Source organism: Paramisgurnus dabryanus, chromosome 22 (assembly GCF_030506205.2).
Source record: "Paramisgurnus dabryanus chromosome 22, PD_genome_1.1, whole genome shotgun sequence".
NCBI lineage: Eukaryota > Metazoa > Chordata > Actinopteri > Cypriniformes > Cobitidae > Paramisgurnus > Paramisgurnus dabryanus.
In genome coordinates, this window is record NC_133358.1 from 17,057,848 (window position 1) to 17,083,306 (window position 25,459).

General features: G+C 36.0%; 1 long non-coding RNA gene across 1 annotated transcript; it reads left to right on the plus strand.

Moving 5' to 3' along the window:
• Window positions 1-1,936: 1,936 nt before the first annotated feature.
• Window positions 1,937-25,210, plus strand: LOC135785589 (uncharacterized). Its single transcript, XR_010546664.2, has 3 exons — window positions 1,937-2,269; window positions 23,867-23,977; window positions 24,347-25,210. It is a non-coding gene; the product is annotated as an uncharacterized lncRNA (long non-coding RNA).
• The last annotated feature ends 249 nt before the right edge of the window (window positions 25,211-25,459 follow it).

The following is a 25,459-nucleotide window of genomic DNA, read 5'->3' on the forward strand; positions in this document are numbered from 1 at the left end:
TAATGGTTATTTTTTGGTTTGCAACCATAAAATAACGTTCCCATAACGTTATAGTAACGTTTAGATGACTTCTTAGATGGGTTTAAAATTACTAATAACATTAAATACTTTTAACAATAAATTTGTCCTCAGATTAAAAAAAATCAATTTGTAAGGTGTAAAATTTCAATATTTAGTTGATAGGAGAACAAATCAGAAATAAAAACCGGTGTCTACAGTGCAATTGTGCCTGTGAAGTGTGATGTGACACGCGTGATGATGCATTATAAAATAATAGTGAAAAACTCATAATGGAGTCATTTTTAAATGCAATGAAGTTGTTTAAATATAATTTATTTTCAATTCCACCATTTCAAACATTCTAAACAGTCTGACGTGGAAATTCATTCCCCTGACTCGGTTCTTCTTACTAAGACACACAGATGCTGGTGAGAGTTGACGTGATATGGAGTCATACGCCATCTTCTGGATTTATTCAAAACTGCACAAAGTTTACCCTTACAAAAATGTAACCATCGTTTTTGCCAAATTACAACCACAGCTAAATTGCCACAGTTATTACAGTTACTACTGTAAATAAATAATAATGCAATAGAGGTCATTTTATTTTTTGATTGAGTGATTTTTTGCTCACTTTTGATAAAAGTGATGGTTAATATCATGGTTGAGGGGTTCCCAAACTTTTTTTCCTGCGCACCCCCTTCTATGTCCCAAACGGGTTGGCGCACCCCCAATGCCCATTTTAAAAAAAAATCCAAAAAAGCTTTATTTTCTCACCATAAATACTCATGTTTAATCATGCGCAAATAACCAAGGGCCGGTTGCACTAGCCGGACGTTAAGAAGTTGGGTGTAATAGTCCTACGTCGGGCTTAGCTACGTCCAACATTGTGAAAAAAATTTACGCCTATTGCACCATCTGAAACTACGCTCAGCGTAGATGATGCGCGCCCCCGTGTATGCGTTTAACCACTGTGATATTTAGACGCCATTCGAGTTTACTATGGTAAAAAACGTACACTTACTGCCGTCAGCTAATAGATGACATATGAGAGGTTTCCTCATGTTTACCAGTGCGTCACGTGCAGACCCATCAAACACATTAACGAAAGCCTTTACTGTTCGCACAAAAGGTGTATAATAGTTTGCAGATTCATTATAACAGCTCAAGTTTCAAACAAAATTAAATGAAAGCTTTTAATAAGTTCTCTACAGTAAGTATTTATGTATTTTATTATATAATTCATTGGCGGTCTCTTTACCATGCATGAAAACACATTGCTCGGGTATCCTGTGCCCATGTCTTGTCACATTTCATTATTTCTATTTTTGCCATAAAAAAGTCTCTCTCTCTTGGTCCCTCTCCTCCTTCGTGACTAACAACTTTATCATAAGACGTCCCACATGACAGTTTCCCCGATTTCAGTCAGTTAAGCATATTTATAATATATATGGAATGAATGAAACAAGTTGGCACGCATATAGCGGCTGCAGTGCATAACAGAAGAGCAGTGCGTAGAAAAAGACAGCAGCTGGCTTCTACGTTTCTATCAAAAACTAATAAATTATAGTTTTTATTTAAAATAAAAGCGATTACAAAGGAAATGTTTACTGTTCATTTTTTTATTTATTTATTGTATGGAAAAATCCCACTTAAAGAAACAGACCGCCATTAAATTTTTCCTCTCGCGCACCCCCTGGTGGCAGCTCGCGTACCCCTGGGGGTGCGCGTACCACACTTTGGGAATCCCTGTAAAATAAAAAAAATATCATGGTTAATACCAGGATAGTAATGCGCAAATTATGCCTCGACAAAAATGTATTGCGTCATTAGTTAAAAAAAATTAAAAAGTTTCGTAACTGGTCAGGGGATCTCTGGATAATCCGTAATTCGTTTGTAATTATAAAACGAAAATACCGCTTTTCTTTTTTTTGTTTCAAAACGAAAAACCAAATAACCGTTTTTGGTGTCAGAATCAAAAAACGAAAAACCTATTAAAAACGTCCCGTTTTTCGTTATTTGGCGATCATTTTATCGTTATTCCTTTTTGAACAAAAAATGAAGAGTGTCTTTGAACTTCAGTCAATTCGTTTTTCGTTTATTGCAAGTGGTGCCCGCTGCAGAGCCAAATGGGCGGAGCTGGAGCTCTAGCGAGGCGGGGCACCCTCGCTGGATCTAGTGGGCGTGGCAGCATCAAGTGCGCAGGCGCAGATAGAGTTTGTTTAAACTTCATGTACAGCCTGTATCAAGTACTCCGGAGTATTGCACGGTAATTTAAAGATAAACTGAGCTTTAATATGTATATTAAATCTTAATCTTACAATTATCGCTGTCTCGACGTGATTTTCGGGAGTATGTTGAGTTTCGCGTTAAACACTCGATGTGCTAACATTCTCCCGTCCACCACAAGTGGCACGTAGTGTTTTTATTGTAGTTAGGGGTTCAAGCCCGTAGGGCTGAAACCCTATTGTATTTGTATGGATTTTTATTATTAGGGTTTCGAGCACGAAGTGCTGAAAACCTATTGTATTTGTCTGTTTTATTATTATTATTATTTATTATTTTTCCACGCTAAAACGCATTGCCCAGCCCAAACCGTAAGTCGTAGAAACTTGCCACTTGGTCATCTGGTTGTATATTAGCAGGCTACTCAGATACAGTGAATCAGCCAAATCGGCCCATAGGTGGCGCTATAGCAATGCCCGACGCGTTTGGGCTCATAACTCCTAAACCGGACATCATACACTCAAGTGTTTGGTATCATTGTAATCCCTGGCTCCAAACTTAAAAAATGTATATCTCCGATTTCATTTCCGGTATGCAAATTTTTTCGCTAATTTGCATAATATGCATTTCTAGCCAAAATGAACTAGTCCTAGGTTTTTCGCCCGATCGGAATCGTTCCAATGCAGGAGAAATCTGTGGAGTGAGTAGGTAAATAATTATCGAACAGAATTTGAAATTCCGCTTCAGGGTCACTAGGGGGCACCAAAACTCCATACAGGAAGTAGCCTATCGTCACTGAAATGGCTATAACTCGTGAACGGTTTGAGATATCTTAACGAGGTTTGGTACACATATGTACCAGCTCACTCCGGGATCACAGTAAAAAAGATGCGGATTTTGGCCACTAGGTGGCGCTGTAACAGGCTTGAGATCGGGAATGGCTATTACTACACAACCGTTAGCCCGATACACTTAATATTTTGTATTGTATGTCTTTGTGCAATGTACCATAAGGGTCTAGAAGGACATTGGCGTATCTTCAAAAACATGGCCGTCGTCGGCCAATGAAGGTTGAGGACTGATTTGACAGGGTTAACAAAGGTCGATCGGAACGAAACGCACTGTGCTTCTTCGTGTACTGCTCCTGAAGGCCTGTAAGAATTTTGGTGTCATTTGGCCACTAGGGGGCGTAATACCGTATTTCGGTGCCTGTATCACGTGACGTTTGACGTACACAAACAAACATGACATCATATGATAGATCGGCTCATGACAAAAAACTTTGCCTCTGGAAGCGTTGCTGTCAATCAAACGGTTTGTGAGTTATTGGCAATAACGTTCAAACCTACTTTTGCGAACTAGTCCTTGGTTTTTCGCCCGATCTGAACCTAACCAAGGCTGATTGATTCTGTGGAGTGTGACTATAAATAATTATCAAAAAAAAATTGAAATTTACATTCAATCACGCAAGGAGTGGCCAAAAACCAAACTGGGCGGAGCTTAAAACATTAAAACGGCCATAACTCGAGAGTCGTTTGAGATATCATCACGGGGCTTGAATCATATTTGTAGGTCATCGGTCTTAGGCCGTGATATAAAAAGCTCGCCGATCGGACACTAGATGGCGCTATAACGGGGAAAATGGCACTAAATACTGTGATTATGCAATGGTTACAACTTTCACGCCTATAATTTTATCTGTGGTCAAGAGATTTTCATGGGAGTTGTTTTTTTTATCATCCTGAATTGTTTCCAAGTCCTACGATACCAAACATACCAGGTTTTGCCTTACGGTTAGTTCTGCACTGCAAAAACTGTGCTTACAAAACATGCGTAAATAACTCCGAGAGCGTTATTCCGATCGACTCGAAAACACCATAGGAAGAAATTAACTTTACCTTCTGAACAAAAAACTCTATTGGCGTTATGTGAAAATTTCCATCAGAAATGGCCGAAAATTGCAAAAAACGAAAAATTACATTCATTTTTTGTGTTTTCTACACATAAATGGTTATAACTCCGCTATGAAATGACATTTTTCTACCAGATTTGATATGCTGATGTCTCAGCAGAGTCTGAGGCAATACAAAGAAAATTGTTTGCCTACACCAGTAGTTGGCCTCATAATTGAACAAAACCTTTGACATTGAGTAAGCCTAATGGTCATACAATTGTTTCTTCACTAAACTAAAGTGAATAGCCGTGATACTAGCTACATGTAACACAGTCATGACCCGAGGTTACATGCACGAGTTTGACATAGCGCCACCTAGTGGTTATTTGTTATTTTCACTTAAAAATACTGCAACCTTACATCTAAAATCATGAGTCATCATAGATTGTGCCTTTCATGGCTTTGAGTATAATCATTGGTGGATTGCAGTTCACTCCCTAGCAACCAATGAGAATACCCTAGCAACCATTTAGCAAGAGCTGTATCTCAGTATCAGAACATCTTAGAGACATGGGGTTCGGCTATGACGACAACTATGAACAAGTGTGTCTGGTAGCTTACTTTTCATCATTTATTTTGTACAATGCAGCAAATCTACTCAGGCATGCCCTTAAAGGTCATAAGATCCCAAATCGCTTGAACCCAAGCGAATGACTTCACATTAAGCACGTGACATGTTTGTCCTATAGGTGCACGTGTGTTTAAGCATACATAGTCTGTATGAACTGTTTCTGACCATCTCTTTCGTTTTTGTGGATGCTGGATCAGCCTGGTCGACGACGTCTGACATCTTTGATGTGCTGTCCACTGTAAGTCTTTGCGGTCTGCTGCGCTGCTGTTTGTGTCGTATATGCACGTCCGCAGTCTGTTTGAACCATTGATGACCATACCACGACTCAATGGCCTTTTAGTTAAACTAAACACAGCCATTTCTGAATTGTATGTTTCCGTATAAATCTGAATAACTTATTCTCGTTAACAAATTATCCTTATAACTTCACATTAAGGACATTACATGTTTGTCTTATAGGTGCACATGTGTGTAAGCATAAATAGTCTGTATGATCCGTTTTTGACCATCTCTTCTATCATTCATTGTGTCTGTATTCGGGTGCAACTCCTCAGCCTGGTAATCGACGTCTGACGTTTTTGACGTGCCTTAATGCTCGAAACCCGGCAATTGCTGCTTGCAGCTATATTTAGGGGTTCAAGCCCGAAGGGCTGAAACCCTATTGTATTTGTATGGATTTTTATTCTTTTTATTATTTTTCTTCTGCCGTAAAACGGATCGTGCAGACCAAACCGTAAGGCCTAGAGACTTGAGACTTGGCCAAATGGTAGGACCCAATTTGGGGAGAGGTTGATAGAGTTTCAACCCGATTGGCCTATAGGTGGCGCTATAGCGATAACAAACGCGTTGATGCTCATAACTCCCAGAATTCTTGTCCAAATGTCAAGTGTCTTATATCCCTGGATTCCTTGCGTCAAGACGAACAAAACGTATATCTCCGATTTCATTTCCGTCATGAAATTTTTTTCGCTATTTTCGATTTTGTCGAAAAAAATAAAAACGAACTAGTCCTAGGTTTTTTGTCCGATCGGAACCGTTCCAGTGCTGTAATATTCCTTGGAGTGTGAATATGAAAAGTTATCAAAAAAAAGTTGAACTTTATACTCGTCGTCGTCAAGCCACGCCCAAACGCCCCCAATGGGCGGAGCCTCTTGGACTTCAATGGCTGTAACTTGGGATTGGAAAGAGGTATCGAAACCAAATTTGGTACACATATACAGCGGACTATTCTGGGGTCACGTGCAAAAAATTGCATCGCTTGACCACTAGTTGGCGCTATAACACTACTTCAACTTTGAAGAGCTGTAACTAGAGAAATATGGGACCGATCAACTTGAGATTTGGCACGGGTGCTCTTGGTCTAGGGTACTATCTGTGTGGGAAAGGAATTTCGCGTAGCTCAAAAAACATGGCCGCCATCGGCCAATCAAGAAAAAGCAGCTATTGGGCAGGGTTAACGGAGGCCGATCGAAACGAAACGTGGTGGACCTGTTTGTCTCTTGGCCATGAAGGTCTGTGCAGAGTAAGAAAAAATTCGGCCTCCGGGAGGCGCTATCACGTTTTTTCAATGTTTAAGTGATTGTGTATTATGCAGTGTTTCAGATATCAACAAGATCTTTATATCATTTAATAGAGCTACATTTAATGAACAACTTTTCCTCAAGAAGCACTTGTCTCAGTCGAATCGTTTGTTAGATATTCATAATTTTCTCTTAAACCTACTTTTGCGAACTAGTCCTAGGTTTTTTGACCGATCTGAACCAATCCAGTGCTGGAATATTCCTTAGACACTGAATATCAATAATTATCAAAAAAAAGTTGAACTTTGCACTCGTCGTCGCAACACTACGGTCAAAAGTACGAAGAGGCGGGGCCACAAATACTTAAATTGCTATCATTTATGATAGGAATGAGATATCAACATGAAACTTGGTACACATATGTATAGACCCAAGCTGAGGTCACATGCAAAAAATTGCAGAGATTGTCCATTAGGTGGCGCTATAACTTAAGAACAAATAACCATAACTATAGCATATGTATATGACACATAAATATTTGTCTGACCTACTTGTTATTTTGCACATTACATCTACTTTCAGGTTCTTATAATGGTCTATGAGGATAATTATTTATCTTTGAAAACATGCCACTCAACAGCCAACCAGTATTAACCATGTACGAGTCAAGCCTAATGGTGTGTGATTACAACTAAACTCATGGGACTGTTGGTCTTATGTTTCCAAGTGTCTGTGAGGATTTTTAGTTCATCTTTCTGAAAATCTTTGCATCTAACACAATGTGTGCAAAGTAAACAGTTCTCTAGATCAGTGGTTCTCAACACACCTGCTTCACATAATCAGCACAATAGTAGAGATCTCTATTAACTAAACTGATTGTGTCAGATGAGAGAAACATACAAAATGTGCAGAGCAGTGGTTCTCCAGAAACGGAGTAGAGAACCACTGCTCTATATGTTTATGTTTATATGAAAAAACTATTTTGTGAACTAATACTTGGTTTTTCACTCAACACCACTAAAGCCAATGCAATACAATTTCCTGTAGTCTGTGAGCAAATATGAATGCCAAATTGTTATCACCAATTGTACGTCTTATTCCTTTAGTTGTTTAGCTTTGAATTACAAAAACAACTTTTCAAAACTACTAGAATTTTTTCAGTCAACAACAATAAAATCAGCGCAGTACATTTTTCTGTCCTCTGTGTGTAAAGGTATATCAAATACAAAATGTAATGAATTTGAATACCTGCTTTTGTAAGCATAGATTTCATGTGATGTCACACATTGGTGTAGGTGCCATTTGTACGACTGAATTGCAGCATGTGTGTTTAAAGGAACTCATAAAGATATGGATTAAAGTTTTTCATTATCTCCATTTATTTACATCAGTAGCATTAGGATTCTATTCTACCTTCCATGACATAAACGTGTCCTGACATGATGTATAATACAAAGTTGTTACATTTTTATATGTTATTTTTCAAATATTGCACCAAAAACTTCATGTGATAATGCAATTGGTTATTATTCACATAAATGACCTGCTAGAACCCAACTAAAAAGCAGCACTTTATGAAAGTAACACAGACAAATGCTCACCAGCAAATCTGCTGCAAATCTACTAAATAACATGACATTTGTTATTGACATAATTTGATATTGAAAACATATCTGGATCAGTTATTTATTGGCCCAGCCTAAAATCACATGAAAATAATTGCAGAGCTATACCACTATTTGACAATTTAACATGACAGAGCCTAAAAATGTTTCTATTAAAATATGTAACTTTGCTTTATTGTTTCCAAATCCATAAATTAGTATTCTCTTACAATAACACAATAAAAGGATTATATGAAAAATATATACTCTCTGTGTGAAACACAGACCCTCATTAATATACTTAAGAGCATGCTTATCAGGATTTGAGTTAAAAATGTGTCTACCTTTATTTACTTTTAAATATTCAATACTAATTTTATGTTAAATTAATTGTAAAAGGAAAACAATAATTTTAGCCAACAGATGGCAGAAGGTCATCTTCTGCCATCTGCTGGCTAAAATTATTATTTATTATTTAAAATGTATACTCAATGAAATTGTGTTCACAGGTTTCATCAATGGATGCATGATTTAACTTTATGAAGTCAGTATTATTATGTTAAAATAACATTTCGTCAATCATTCTGACGGTATCCGTTTTAACAGTCATGTGACATTCGAACATAGGATAAACATTTAAATAGGTTGATGAACTCTTAAAGGACACCAAGCATATGGAGATTGGTCATTTATTTCAAAGTCTTATTTCCTAACCCTGCCATTTCTGCTTCTGTGTGTAAATGCATGTATGTGTTTTAGCTTATTCTTCATCATTGCTGTGTTATAGATTAGCCATATGAGACCTATATCTCTATATCAGAACATCGTAGAGAAATTGTGGTGGGCTGTTTTGTCTCATGTTAACAATTTTTGAAACATTTTGTGTGACAAATCTTGCAACAGCATGCACCACATAATTTTCTCTTCAGAAAATTTACCTAATTGGTAACATGTTAGTATTTCGTATTCTAAGTATATTTGATAACAATGCAGCAAATCTAAACAGGCATGCCCTTAAAGGTCTTAAAGGTTCATATAATGAGATTTTTTAAAGATGTAAAATAAATTGTTTGTGTACCCAGAGTGTGTATGTGAAGTGTTATCTCAAAATACTCCACAGATCATTTATTATAGCATGTTAAAATTGACACTTTGTAGGCCTGAGCAAAATTGTGCAGTTTTTGGGTGTTTCCTTTAAAATGCAAATGAGTGGATGAAATGCAAACACTGATCACAATGATGGTGGTTTGTTGTAATTGAAATTCAATTGTGCTCTCGATTATTTTATTTTTTATCTTTTTCATGTTTTCTAGGTTGATATAAGCACTGGGGACCCAATTATAGCACTTACACTTGGAAAAAGTCAGATTTTCACGCAATGACCCCTTTAAGGTCCCAGATCGCTTGAACCCCGCTAATCGCTGCTTGCAGCTATATTTAGGGGTTCAAGCCCGAAGGGCTGAAACCCTATTGTATTTGTATGGATTTTTATTCTTTTTATTATTTTTCTTCTGCCGTAAAACGGATCGTGCAGACCAAACCGTAAGGCCTAGAGACTTGAGACTTGGCCAAATGGTAGGACCCAATTTGGGGAGAGGTTGATAGAGTTTCAACCCGATTGGCCTATAGGTGGCGCTATAGCGATAACAAACGCGTTGATGCTCATAACTCCCAGAATTCTTGTCCAAATGTCAAGTGTCTTATATCCCTGGATTACTTGCGTCAAGACGAACAAAACGTATATCTCCGATTTCATTTCCGTCATGAAAATTTTTTCGCTATTTTCGATTTTGTCGAAAAAAATAAAAACGAACTAGTCCTAGGTTTTTTGTCCGATCGGAACCGTTCCAGTGCTGTAATATTCCTTGGAGTGTGAATATGAAAAGTTATCAAAAAAAAGTTGAACTTTATACTCGTCGTCGTCAAGCCACGCCCAAACGCCCCCAATGGGCGGAGCCTCTTGGACTTCAATGGCTGTAACTTGGGATTGGAAAGAGGTATCGAAACCAAATTTGGTACACATATACAGCGGACTATTCTGGGGTCACGTGCAAAAAATTGCATCGCTTGACCACTAGTTGGCGCTATAACACTACTTCAACTTTGAAGAGCTGTAACTAGAGAAATATGGGACCGATCAACTTGAGATTTGGCACGGGTGCTCTTGGTCTAGGGTACTATCTGTGTGGGAAAGGAATTTCGCGTAGCTCAAAAAACATGGCCGCCATCGGCCAATCAAGAAAAAGCAGCTATTGGGCAGGGTTAACGGAGGCCGATCGAAACGAAACGTGGTGGACCTGTTTGTCTCTTGGCCATGAAGGTCTGTGCAGAGTAAGAAAAAATTCGGCCTCCGGGAGGCGCTATCACGTTTTTTCAATGTTTAAGTGATTGTGTATTATGCAGTGTTTCAGATATCAACAAGATCTTTATATCATTTAATAGAGCTACATTTAATGAACAACTTTTCCTCAAGAAGCACTTGTCTCAGTCGAATCGTTTGTTAGATATTCATAATTTTCTCTTAAACCTACTTTTGCGAACTAGTCCTAGGTTTTTTGACCGATCTGAACCAATCCAGTGCTGGAATATTCCTTAGACACTGAATATCAATAATTATCAAAAAAAAGTTGAACTTTGCACTCGTCGTCGCAACACTACGGTCAAAAGTACGAAGAGGCGGGGCCACAAATACTTAAATTGCTATCATTTATGATAGGAATGAGATATCAACATGAAACTTGGTACACATATGTATAGACCCAAGCTGAGGTCACATGCAAAAAATTGCAGAGATTGTCCATTAGGTGGCGCTATAACTTAAGAACAAATAACCATAACTATAGCATATGTATATGACACATAAATATTTGTCTGACCTACTTGTTATTTTGCACATTACATCTACTTTCAGGTTCTTATAATGGTCTATGAGGATAATTATTTATCTTTGAAAACATGCCACTCAACAGCCAACCAGTATTAACCATGTACGAGTCAAGCCTAATGGTGTGTGATTACAACTAAACTCATGGGACTGTTGGTCTTATGTTTCCAAGTGTCTGTGAGGATTTTTAGTTCATCTTTCTGAAAATCTTTGCATCTAACACAATGTGTGCAAAGTAAACAGTTCTCTAGATCAGTGGTTCTCAACACACCTGCTTCACATAATCAGCACAATAGTAGAGATCTCTATTAACTAAACTGATTGTGTCAGATGAGAGAAACATACAAAATGTGCAGAGCAGTGGTTCTCCAGAAACGGAGTAGAGAACCACTGCTCTATATGTTTATGTTTATATGAAAAAACTATTTTGTGAACTAATACTTGGTTTTTCACTCAACACCACTAAAGCCAATGCAATACAATTTCCTGTAGTCTGTGAGCAAATATGAATGCCAAATTGTTATCACCAATTGTACGTCTTATTCCTTTAGTTGTTTAGCTTTGAATTACAAAAACAACTTTTCAAAACTACTAGAATTTTTTCAGTCAACAACAATAAAATCAGCGCAGTACATTTTTCTGTCCTCTGTGTGTAAAGGTATATCAAATACAAAATGTAATGAATTTGAATACCTGCTTTTGTAAGCATAGATTTCATGTGATGTCACACATTGGTGTAGGTGCCATTTGTACGACTGAATTGCAGCATGTGTGTTTAAAGGAACTCATAAAGATATGGATTAAAGTTTTTCATTATCTCCATTTATTTACATCAGTAGCATTAGGATTCTATTCTACCTTCCATGACATAAACGTGTCCTGACATGATGTATAATACAAAGTTGTTACATTTTTATATGTTATTTTTCAAATATTGCACCAAAAACTTCATGTGATAATGCAATTGGTTATTATTCACATAAATGACCTGCTAGAACCCAACTAAAAAGCAGCACTTTATGAAAGTAACACAGACAAATGCTCACCAGCAAATCTGCTGCAAATCTACTAAATAACATGACATTTGTTATTGACATAATTTGATATTGAAAACATATCTGGATCAGTTATTTATTGGCCCAGCCTAAAATCACATGAAAATAATTGCAGAGCTATACCACTATTTGACAATTTAACATGACAGAGCCTAAAAATGTTTCTATTAAAATATGTAACTTTGCTTTATTGTTTCCAAATCCATAAATTAGTATTCTCTTACAATAACACAATAAAAGGATTATATGAAAAATATATACTCTCTGTGTGAAACACAGACCCTCATTAATATACTTAAGAGCATGCTTATCAGGATTTGAGTTAAAAATGTGTCTACCTTTATTTACTTTTAAATATTCAATACTAATTTTATGTTAAATTAATTGTAAAAGGAAAACAATAATTTTAGCCAACAGATGGCAGAAGGTCATCTTCTGCCATCTGCTGGCTAAAATTATTATTTAGTATTTAAAATGTATACTCAATGAAATTGTGTTCACGGGTTTCATCAATGGATGCATGATTTAACTTTATGAAGTCAGTATTATTATGTTAAAATAACATTTCGTCAATCATTCTGACGGTATCCGTTTTAACAGTCATGTGACATTCGAACATAGGATAAACATTTAAATAGGTTGATGAACTCTTAAAGGACACCAAGCATATGGAGATTGGTCATTTATTTCAAAGTCTTATTTCCTAACCCTGCCATTTCTGCTTCTGTGTGTAAATGCATGTATGTGTTTTAGCTTATTCTTCATCATTGCTGTGTTATAGATTAGCCATATGAGACCTATATCTCTATATCAGAACATCGTAGAGAAATTGTGGTGGGCTGTTTTGTCTCATGTTAACAATTTTTGAAACATTTTGTGTGACAAATCTTGCAACAGCATGCACCACATAATTTTCTCTTCAGAAAATTTACCTAATTGGTAACATGTTAGTATTTCATATTCTAAGTATATTTGATAACAATGCAGCAAATCTAAACAGGCATGCCCTTAAAGGTCTTAAAGGTTCATATAATGAGATTTTTTAAAGATGTAAAATAAATTGTTTGTGTACCCAGAGTGTGTATGTGAAGTGTTATCTCAAAATACTCCACAGATCATTTATTATAGCATGTTAAAATTGACACTTTGTAGGCCTGAGCAAAATTGTGCAGTTTTTGGGTGTTTCCTTTAAAATGCAAATGAGTGGATGAAATGCAAACACTGATCACAATGATGGTGGTTTGTTGTAATTGAAATTCAATTGTGCTCTCGATTATTTTATTTTTTATCTTTTTCATGTTTTCTAGGTTGATATAAGCACTGGGGACCCAATTATAGCACTTACACTTGGAAAAAGTCAGATTTTCACGCTATGACCCCTTTAAGGTCCCAGATCGCTTGAACCCCGCTAATCGCTGCTTGCAGCTATATTTAGGGTTTTGAGCACGAAGTGCTTAAAAACCTATTGTATTTGTCTGTTTTATTATTATTATTATTTATTATTTTTCCACGGTAAAACGCGTTGCCCAGCCCAAACCGTAAGTCGTAGAAACTTGCCACTTGGTCAACTGGTTGTATATTAGCAGGCTACTCAGATAGAGTGAATCAGCCAAATCGGCCCATAGGTGGCGCTATAGCAATGCTCGACGTGTTGGGGCTCATAACTCCTAAAGCGGACATCATACACTCAAGTGTTTGGTATCATTGTAATCCCTGGCTCCAAACTTAAAAAATGTATATCTCCGATTTCATTTCCGGTCTGCAAATTTTTCCGCTAATTTGCATAATATACATTTCAAGCCAAAATGAACTAGTCCTAGGTTTTTCGCCCGATCGGAACCGTTCCAATGCAGGAGAAATCTGTGGAGTGAGTAGGTAAATAATTATCGAACAGAATTTGAAATTTCGCTTTAGGGTCACTAAGGGGCGCCAAAACTCCATACAGGAAGTAGCCTACCATCACTGAAATGGCTATAACTGGTGAACGGTTTGAGATATCTTAACGAGGTTTGGTACACATGTGTACTAGCTCAGTCCGGGGTCACAGTAAAAAAGATGCCGATTTTGGCCACTAGGTGGCGCTATAACAGGCTTGAGCTCGGGAATGGCTATTACTACACAACCGTTCGCCCGATACACTTAATATTTTGTATGGTGTGTCTTTGTGCAATGTACCATGAGGGTCTAGAAGGACATTGGCGTTTCTCCAAAAACATGGCCGTCATCAGCCAATGAATGTTGAGGACTGATTTGACAGGGTTAACGGAGGTCGATTGGAAGGAAACGCACTGTGCTTCTTCGTGTACTGCTCCTGAAGGCCTGTAAGATTTGTGGTGTAATTTGGCCACTAGGGGGCGTAATACCGTATTTCGGTGCCTGTATCACGTGACGTTTGACATACACACAAAAACATGACATCATATGATAGATCGGCTCATGACGAAAAACTTTGCCTCTTGATGCATTGCTGTCAATCAAACGGTTCGTTAGTTATTGACGATAATATTCAAATATACTTTTGCAAACTAGTCCTAGGTTTTTTGCCCGATCCGAACCTAACCAAGGCTGATTGATTCTGTGGAGTGTGAATATGAATAATTATCGAAAAAAAGTTGAAATTTGTATTCAAACATGCAAGGAGTGGCCAAAAACCGAACTGGGCGGAGCTTAAAACATTTAAACGGCCATAACTCGAGAGGCGTTTGAGATATCATCATAGGGCTTGAATCATATGTGTAGGCCATCGGTCTAAGGTCGTGATATAAAAATCTCGCCGATCGGACACTAGATGGCGCTATAACGGGGAAAATGGCACTAAATACTGTGATTATGCAATGCTTCCAACTTTTACGCCTATAACTTTATCTGTGGTCAAGAGATTTTCATGGGAGTTGTTTTTTTTAGCATCCTGAATTGTTTCCGAGTCCTACGATACCAAGCATGCCAGGTTTCACCTTACAGTTAGTTCTGCACAGGAAAATAGCGCTTAAAAAACACGCGTGAATAACTCCGCGAGGGTTATTCCGATCGACTCGAAACGACCATAGGAAGAACATTGCATTACCTTCTGAACAAAAAAGTCTATTGGCGTTATGTTAAAATTTTTATCAGAAATGGCCGAAAATTACAAAAAACGAAAAATTACCCCAAAATTTGTCGTTTTTACACATAAATGGTTATACCTCTGCAACGAAATGACATTTTTTCACCAGATTTGATACACTGATGTCTGAGCAGAGTCTGAGGCAATACCCAAAAAATAATATGCCTGCACCACTAGTTGGCCTCATAATTGAACAAAACCTTTGACATTGAGCGAGCCCAATGGTCTTACAACAGTTTTTTCACTAAACTGAAGTGTTTAGCCATGATACTAGCTAGATGTAACAAAGGTATGACCTGACGTTGCATGCACAATTTTGTCATAGCGCCACCCTGTGCTTATTTGTTATTTTCACTTAGAAGTGAGTAGAGAGCGGAGAGATTTCACTGAATGAGAGCCGTTTTCTTGCTGATAACTAATGTATTTAAGGTTGTATCTTCACCAAACGTATGCGTAATGACATTGTACTCGGTAATTCTGATGGCAGTCAGGACCTGAGGGAGCCTGCAGTTTCGGACGCATATTTTACATGCCTACAACTTTGGCTGCAGTCACCGTATTTTCATGGGACTTTTTTCACAGGAGTCCTGAATTGTTGCAGAGTCCAACGATACCAAACATGCCCGGTTTTGCCTTGTGCTTAGTCCTGGGGTCAAGGCCGCCTTAATGCACGGGCTTACCTGGGCTGAAGCCCAGGGGCCTCCCAAGTTCAAGGGCCTCCCAAGTTTGCGTTCATGATGAGCTGAAAAGGTCATATTGTTTTGTAACTTGTCAGGTTTTCTGTCAATCACTCTAATTGCACGTTACATGGCTGCTGATTGGTCCGTTGTAACTTAACGTGAAATAAAATGTTAGACGTAACATATTTTTTATTCCGCGTGATGTAATTATGTGCGCGTTGTCAACTTGACATTCCTGCATGTTAGACTGAGTGTGACAGAGAAACGGGAAATAATCCACCAACAAATGAAAGAGTAATTTCTGAAATTTCATAATAAGCACTGAGGTGCAGGTCTCTCTCTCTTTCGCGCGCGCGCTCGCTTGTTTGCGCTCTCTGTGCTCGTGCAGCTGTCTGAGTCTCTGGCATGCAGAAGTCTCTCCAAACGTGCACAAGAAACTGTGCCGCTAAATTAAGAAAGGAGTTCCCGCACATAATGCTGTTAATTGTTATAAAGTTTAAGTTTACTCGCGTTTATATCAGTGACGCGTGCGCAGCTGGAGCGATGTTTGACGCGACGTTAGCTCACAGTACACACATCTGTTGGTTTAGAAAGACGAGAAAGAGACGCAACGGTAAAGGTGCAAGTCTAAGAAAGTAAAGAGCGACTAGACCATCTCAAATGATCATCCCCTGATAGCACCATTATAATCTCATTATCTTAAGATCTTATATACAGGTATGTTCCCTGTCTGTCTTGTGCATATTCATACTTGGTCGTTTTACATGCTTATGTATGCATAAATACTAAATACAATGCATACTATATCTTCAATAGCCTACAAAATAAATAACTGATTAAAAAACAAGATTCTGTCTAAAGACTTATCTTTTGTTGTCATTAATGCATTTAACAAGATTCTGTCTATAAAGACTTATCTTTTGTTATCATTAATGCATTTTCACTTTAAAACTAACTTTAACTTATTATATTTTTAAAACTGTGGTGAGCATTTAGTTGTGAGTGGCAATTTTCTGCAAATTTGTATTTTCCAAAAACTATATAAATATAAAGCTTATAAACATATATACTTTCACACATTTTGGTTTTATTATCACCACATGTTGCTGTGTGTGGTTGTTAAATAAAGTGTCTTGTGTTTATGCTCAAGTGGGCTCAGTGATATGTTAATAACAATATTATGGTGTTTTCTGGCTCAAAGAGGGAAAACTCACTGTTGTATGTCTCGAAAGAAACTAATGCATTTTGTGATGTACCTAGATATTACACTTAAAAAAAAAATTAGACTATAAATCGAGGGGAAGGGGGGCCTACAAAACCTCTTAGCCCCGGGGCCTCACATTAGGTTAAGGCGGCCCTGCCTGGGGTTATCATAACACAATTCAGGAGGACATTAAATAAGTCAAGCATTATCTTTCCAGCTGTGTTTGATGTTCACTGTAGGTCCTTGCGGTCTGCTGCGCTGCTGTGTTTGTTTCTTATGTACACTTGTGCAGTCTGTTTGCACCATTGCACCATACCACGACTCAATGGCCTTGTAGTTCAACTAAACACGGCCATTTCTGAATTGTATGTTACGTTATAAATCTGAAAAACTAATTCTCCTTAACAAATTATCCTCATAACGTCACATTAAGGACATTACATGTTTGTCTTATAGGCGCACCTGTGTGTAAGCATACATAGTCTGTATGATCCTTTTTTGACCATCTCTTTCATTTTCTGAAGCGAGGTGGTCTAACATTCATTGTGGCTGTGTTCGGGTTTAACTGCTCAGCCTGGTAAGCGAAGTGTGAGGTTTTTGACGTTGCCTTAAAGCTCGAAACCCGGCAATTGCTGCTTGCAGCTATATTTCTTTTTATTATTTTTCTTCTGCCGTAAAACGGATCGTGCAGACCAAACCGTAAGGCCTAGAGACTTGAGACTTGGCCAAATGGTAGGTCTCATTCGTGCGCGAAGTTGACAGAGTGTCACCCCAATCGGCCTATGGGGGGCGCTACAGCGATGGCAAACGCGTTGATGCTCATAACTTCCACAATTCTGGTCCAAATGTCAAGTGTCTTATATCCCTGGATTCCTTGCGTCAAGTCGAATAAAACGTATATCTCCGATTTCATTTCCGTCATTAAAAATTTTCCGCTATTTTCGATTTTGTCGAAAAAAATAAAAACGAACTAGTCCTAGGTTTTTTGTCCGATCGGAACCGTTCCAGTGCTGTAATATTCCTTGGAGTGTGAATATAAAAAGTTATCAAAAAAAAGTTGAACTTTATGTTCGTCGTCGTCAAGCCACGCCCAGACGCCCCCAATGGGCGGAGCCTCTTTGACTTAAATGGCTATAACTTGGGATTGGAAAGAGGTATCGAAACCAAATTTGGTACACATATACAGCGGGCTATTCTGGGGTCACGTGAAAAAAATTACATTGCTTGACCACTAGTTGGCGCTATAACACTACCTCAACTTTGAAGGGCTGTAACTAGAGAAATATGGGACCGATCAACTTGAGATTTGGCACGGGTACTCTTGGTCTAGGGTACTATCTGTGTGAGAAAGGAATTTCGCGTAGGTCAAAAATACATGGCCGCCATCGGCCAATCAATAAAAAGCAGCTATTAGACAGGGTTAACGGAGCCCGATCGAAACGAAACGCGGTGGGCCTGTTTGTCTCTTGGCCATGAAGGTCTGTGCAGAGTAAGAAAAAATTCGGCCTCCGGGAGGCGCTATCACGTTTTTGCGGTGTTTAAGTGATTCTGTATTATGCAGTGTTTCAGATATCAACAAGATCTTCATATCATTTAATAGAGGTACTTACAATGAATAACTTTTCCTCAAGAAGCACTTGTCTCAGTCGAATTGTTTATTAGATATTCATCATTTTCTTTGAAACCTACTTTTGCGAACTAGTCCTAGGTTTTTTGAGCGATCTGAACCAATCAAGTGCTAGAACATTCCTTAGACACTGAATATCAATAATTATCAAAAAAAAGTTGAACTTTGCACTCCTGGTAGCAACACCACGGTCAAAAGTAAGAAGAGGCGGGGCCACAAATACTACAATGGTTATCATTTATGATAGGAATGAGATATCAACACGAAACTTGGTACACATATGTATAGACCTAGGCTGAGGTCACATGCAAAAAATTCCAGAGATTGTCCACTAGGTGGCGCTATAACCTAAGAACAAAGAACGATGACTATGGCATATGTATACGACACATAAATATTTGTATGACCTACTTGTTATTTTGCACTTAACATCTGCTTTCAGATTCTTATAAGGGTCTATTAGGATAATTACATATCTTAGAAAACATGCCGACCAACAGTCAGCCAGCATTGACCATGTACGAGTCCAGCGTAATGGTGTGCGATTACAACTAAACTGATGGGCCTGTGTGTCTTATGTTCTCAAGTGTCTGTGAGGATTTTTGGCTCATCATTCCGGAAATATTTGCATCTAGAACAACGGGTGTTACGTTAACTGTCCTATTCCTGGAGGCCCACTGATCTGCACATATACAAAAGTCTTCTATTTTAAACAAATCTACTTTAATCATTAGTAGAGATTTGTATGAACTGAACTGATTGTGTCAGATGAGATAATCATACAAAATGTGCCGAGCATTGGGTCTCGAGAAACCACTGCATTTCGCTGAGTTGAAAGTACTGCTCTATGTTTATATGAAAAACAATTTTGTGAATTTGCTGTACTATCTGGGCAAATATCAATATGAAACATAAGATAAACTTTTGCCGTTGTATTCCTAGATTTGATGTGATGTCACATAGTGATGTGGGCACCATTTGTAATCTGTATTCGTTATTTCATTTGTAGCTGCTGTTATGTTCCTTTTGTCCATGGGTTTGCATCTGTATAAAAATTATTATAAGATTCAATGATTTGCAGTCATTTACCTCAAAGACTTGAGGTAATCAATTCAAGCATTTTGAAATATGACATTTTCAAAATGGACCAGACTAAGTATATATAACTAATTAACTAGTAATGTGAAGCTTATGACAAAATATTAATAGTTTTATTAAGATCAGACAATATATGTCTTTCCAAGACTAGGGCTGGTTGAATAAACATAAAGTAGCCATTCAGTTAAGACTGTGTTTTAAGGACTAGTCTGAAGAACTAGTAGTTAGTTAGGGCTAATCAGTCTTACAATTTAAACCTGTGGAAAACAACCCAATAAAGTTATAAAGCTTCAAATGTTGTCTTAGAATTCTTCAAATCCTAAAGGTATGAAAAAGATTGCTGTAAATATGTGGATCCTTAAAGAACAGGCCAACATTAGAAATAATAACTAATAATCATACATAAAGAGAATATATATTTGGTTATCAGTAGCTTTAGTATTCTAATCTATTTTCCATGACATAAACATGTCATGATGTGTCTTATAAAGTTTTTAATAATTGTTTATATAATTATTGCAATGAAATTGTAATGTTATGATACAAGTGGTTGTTTTAAATGTAAATGATTTACTGAAAACTTACTCTAGCACAGCACATGTGTGAACACAAATTAGTGCTTGATAGCAAATCTGACTGACATCTGCTTAATGACACCATATTTGTTATTAACTCCATTTGATATAAACAACACAACTGGATCAGTTATGTATGGGCATATAAAAATATGTACTTTAGTACTAATTTTAGGCCTACTATAATATGACAGAGACTCTGTCATCTGAAATACTTGTAAGTTTGCACACAATATCTATGTCAAAGAATATATATGTTCTATAAGAACAATTACTTTTGTTAAAAATAGTCTCAAATATTTAAACAAGCAAACAAATTTATGTAATTAAGGTGATGTATTGACATAATGCTTGTGTAGGAATTGACCTTTGCCCTGCTAAAAAACCTTGTTTTGTCTTTGTTGGTCTCTAATGGTATGTATTGGTTTTATTGGTTCTATGTATTGGTTTTGTTGGTTCTATGTATTGTTTCTAATAGAATATGGCCCAAAATACACTATAGTGTAGTGGTTTTAATGGTAAAAGCTAATGGTTCCTATTGGTATTTTAACAGAAACAATTACAATTTTCTGTAATGGTTTTATTGTTTTTTTCAGCAGGGTGGTTTCTTTCTGAATAGAAATATGAAAACTAAGAAGTAGAAATCTTACTCTAGACTGACTTTACATGTTTTATCATCTGACTTTTATAACCTATCTTATATTTGTTTTATTTTATAATCAAATCATCAAAATGTATTAAAACTGTTTTTAAAAAAACAACAATAGTATTAAATGACAAATGTGTCTATTAACTTGAAATAAAATCTAATTATCTCCACTTCTGTTATCAAATTAAAATATGAATAATTTCTATATATATATATTAATTTTACAAACTCACTACTATAATATTAAAATCAAATAGTTTAAATTAAAACTTGTTTAAAGGTTGAACTGCAGATTAGAGTTAAACCAACATTAAAATCCAAACTTTGACATTTTATCCACTAGATGGCAGTAGAGGATTAATAATTGGGTAGTTGTTAAAAGCTTTTTTTATTATTCATTTCAAGATCAAAAACATTGCATACATACAAGAGGTTTATAATGTGCTTATTTAACATTCAACATAACAATGGATCAAAAAAATAATAAATAAATTAACAACAACATGGGGATATTCTACAATAATTCAATAAAAGAAAAGGTTTAAAAAATGTTATATATTTGCTTTGCTTTTTTATTTTTTAGACTTTTAATAGTTTCAAAATAATTTCTTAATTCCGTTCTAAATAAAATGCTATTGGGTTTATTATTTGCCCATTTTTGTTTATGGATGTGAAATTTTCCATATATAATCAATAAGTTGATTAACAAGTCTTTCTCCACACAGTTACTTTTATAATACAAAAATATATCCTTACCCGCCAACTGAATTAATATTTTGTGAGTTTAAATATCAAGTATTCCACATCAATCCAAAAAGATTAAGTAAATATACATGGATAAAAAAATATTTTATGGATTCTACTTCCAAATTGCAAAAAATGCAAGTAAATTCTATATCTCTTTAGAATCTAAAGACTACTTGTTTCACTGGATAAATTAAATGAACCAATTTATAAGTAATTTCTCTAACCTTATTCATGAGACAGTATTTATGTGATAAACTACAAACCTCTTTCCATACACGTTGACTATATAAGGAGTTCCAGTATGGTTTACATCTAGGCAAATATTCATTTCTACATAGTGTTCTTATAAAAAAGTTATTAATTTTTTTTTCTGGAATATTTACTTCTTTGATACATAACTGAGTATTATGTAAGGAGTACCAATCATAAGATGTATAACCTTGAAATAGTTGAATAAGTCCACTAGGTATGGCATCAAATACAACTGCAAATTCCTTAGCAGTTACTGGAATCTTATAGTGATTGAGGAATTCACAATTATTAAATAGGTGACCATCATCTTTAAATAACTGCCTCACTAATATTATTTTATTATCATACCAATTTCTATAAAATAAGGATTTGTTTTTGTATAGAATATTCTTGTTATTCCAAATAACAGATCTATGTGGAGAAAAGTTTATATCAAAATTGTATCGCAAAAAAATTCCAAACCACCCAATTTCTTAAAAATCATTTCTGGTATGATGTTCCATATACTACCTTTGCAACTTCAGTAACTTTTTATCCACTTATTTAAAAAAAACACAGTTAGCAGTATTAAAATCTAGTACATTTTAAACTCCTTCCTCAACTGGATTGAATAGAATTGACTTTTTAATGTAGTGCGGTCTGTTCTTCCATATGAAATTAAACAAAATAATATCCACCTCTTTTATAACTGATTGTGGGACTTCTAAAGCAAGAGCTGTATACACTATAGTTGTTAAAAGCTTTCACTGCTGGGTCCGTTGTTCATACGTAGATTACTCGGTTAGCTGGATTTCATTGTTGACAATTTAGCTTCATGTTGAATTATTTGGTTCTTCGAAGCTCATCCTAGAGTTGTTGTTATAGTAACATGTCTGTTAGGTTAAAACTGCTCAGGATTCAAATTCAACTCGTAATAAAAAATGATACATACTATTTTAGTAATGTTATTTAAAAAACTATATAATATAAAAAATATAATTAAGACTTTAAGGACTAGTCTGAATAACTAGTAGTTAGTTAGGGCTAATCAGTCTTACTATTTGGATTTAAATATAATTTAAATAATTTAAATATTTTTTCACATGATAATTAAAACAGTTATTTTCAATCAAAAAGGTAAAAATGTATTACTAACTTTGAATACTAGTCTTAGAGATTAATGTTAATGACCATTGGTTTAAGTGTAGTTCCAGACTAAAATTTAGGCTTAAGTTTTAGTTGTCTTACTTGAAAATAGCTTACACTGGCCTACCTTTAAATATATCAGGGCCATAGTTTTGTCTTAAGATGTACACCAGTAATGTTTTTATAAGGTTTGTTTGTAAAAAGTACCTAAATGTTTTTACATAACTAATGGCTAGTCATGCATCAATTTAAACCTGTGGGAAACAACCCAATAAAGTTATAAAGCTTCAAATGTTGTCTTAGAATTCTTAAAATCCTTTATTACCTTAGAACGAGACCTTTTTATCTACATACACCTAGGGTCCCCTTACATGGAAGTCACCATTTTGTTCTGCCATTTTTCTACAGAAGCCCTTAACGGACATTTTTTTTACTAAGTTGTCTCCGAAGATGAAATGTTTGTCTGGTGGCGGCTCCGTAGCTTCTCTATGTGTTTCAAAAGCGAGGGGTGAGCAGTGTAATAAGGCATTGGTTGCATTTCGTGACATCACCACTAGATGCCGCTAAAATTTACACACTGCACCTTTAACTTCATGATTTTACTGTTATAATATTAAAATCACATTTAGTGAAAGACTACCACTTCAATTGTTCTCAGTTATCAGTTTTAACACTCATGTCACTTTATGATAGCTGTGAAACGTGAACATAATTTTGGAGGCACTTACATGACATTTGCAGTAAGACTTTTTTATTTTAAAAAACTACATACCAAATGAGTGTGTAACCATGTCAATTTTAAGTCTTGTTCTTTAACAGTCTTGTTTCTCCTTTCTCAGGTAAATGCGTGTGTGTACAATATACAATGCAGAATATCTATATGGCCATGTCCTTAAACGTCTTGTGATCCCAAATAGCTTGAACCCCGGTAATCGCTGCTTGCAGCTATATTTTTTATTGTTTTTATTTAAATATTTGTTGAACCTGCACAGGTGCACCAGACAATACTTTTGCGAGGACAGGATCTTCTGCTCTCTATATCACGGTGCCTACTGTAAATAAGCATTTACACGAGCTCTGAAATCATGCAGTTCAACTAAAAGGTATGTGTGTGTGAATTAAATATTTTAATTATACTGTGTGTGATAAACATCATGTTTGTTGAACCTTTCTGTTTGTGCATGTCATAGTAATTTCTTTCTTGCATTTAAAACTAAAAACATATTGTTCATTTAATATTTTCTTGTGTTGTGAAACCTTTGGGATGTCTGAATTTAAACTACTTTATTTCAGTTGTTATAATAGTTTTTCTGCGTTACATTACTTATGACAAGTTAAAAACATGTATAGAAATACACTTTATGTTGTGCTCTTGAGCAAGGTGATTCATCACAAAAGCTGTTTATATGCAATGCACTGTACAAAACATGTAAACAAGACAATGATGCTAATTTATGCTTTCTATGTTTTAGATTTTATCATCAAGCATGGTCTCAAGTGCAGACGATCCCACACTTTCACTGCTGTTTCTGTACATCAACATTTTAAAATGTGTAAAAATCCAGCCTCTGGACAACCTTCCATTGGCTGCAACACCACCTTCATCCCCAGCATCAGCATCCCCACCTTTATTTCCCCTCGACATTGGAACATGTCTGTACTGATTAATGGCCTTGTTGTCACTTTCAGATATTTACATCATGGTTTATGGTAAGCCACAGGAACTAGTATAAATGTATAAAAGTATAATATAACCTTAACATTATAACATTTACAGAAGGTTTTAGTCTTCACTCATCCATTATGCTTGTAAATCATTTAAGGGCATATATGCAAGTGAAAGAGTTGCAATGCAGAGCCCTGCTTCACTGTACTGTTGTACATTTGTATTTAAAGACATCATTTGACATCATCCAGTTCCACAAAGTAACACAATTCAGAAATGTGGCTTACCATAAACCATGATGTAAATATCTGAAAGTGACAACAAGGCCCTTTAATGGAGGAAAGAGTTGTGTGCTGCTTTGCCAGTGAAAGCTTACTATCTGTGCACCCCTCTTTATTTGTGTCCACCGCAACGTGTGGGTTGTGAACTAATCTAAATGATCGATAACACTTTACAACAAGATTGTATTTGTTTAGATTAGTTAATGCATTAGCTAACATGAACTATCAAATAACAATACTTCTACAGCATTTATGAATCTTAGTTCATGTTAATTTCAGCATTTACTAATACATTTATCAAGCGTTGTAACTGTTAACATTAGTTAATGCATGAACTAAATAACTGTATTGACATTAACTAACATTAACAAGAATTAATACTTGCTGAAAAGCTATATTGTTAATTATTTTTCATGTTAATGCATTTACTAATGTTTAATACAACCTTGTTGTATTACGAAATCATCTGATTAATTCAATAAATAAATACATATAATAATAATAATAAATAAGACTAGGTTACCTAATCTGCCCTTATTGTATGTAAATGTGAAAGCATATGGTGTAAAAATGATATTGCAAATTTAAATGGAATATTGACTGTAACTTTGAAAAGATTCAACCTTTATGTGATAGGC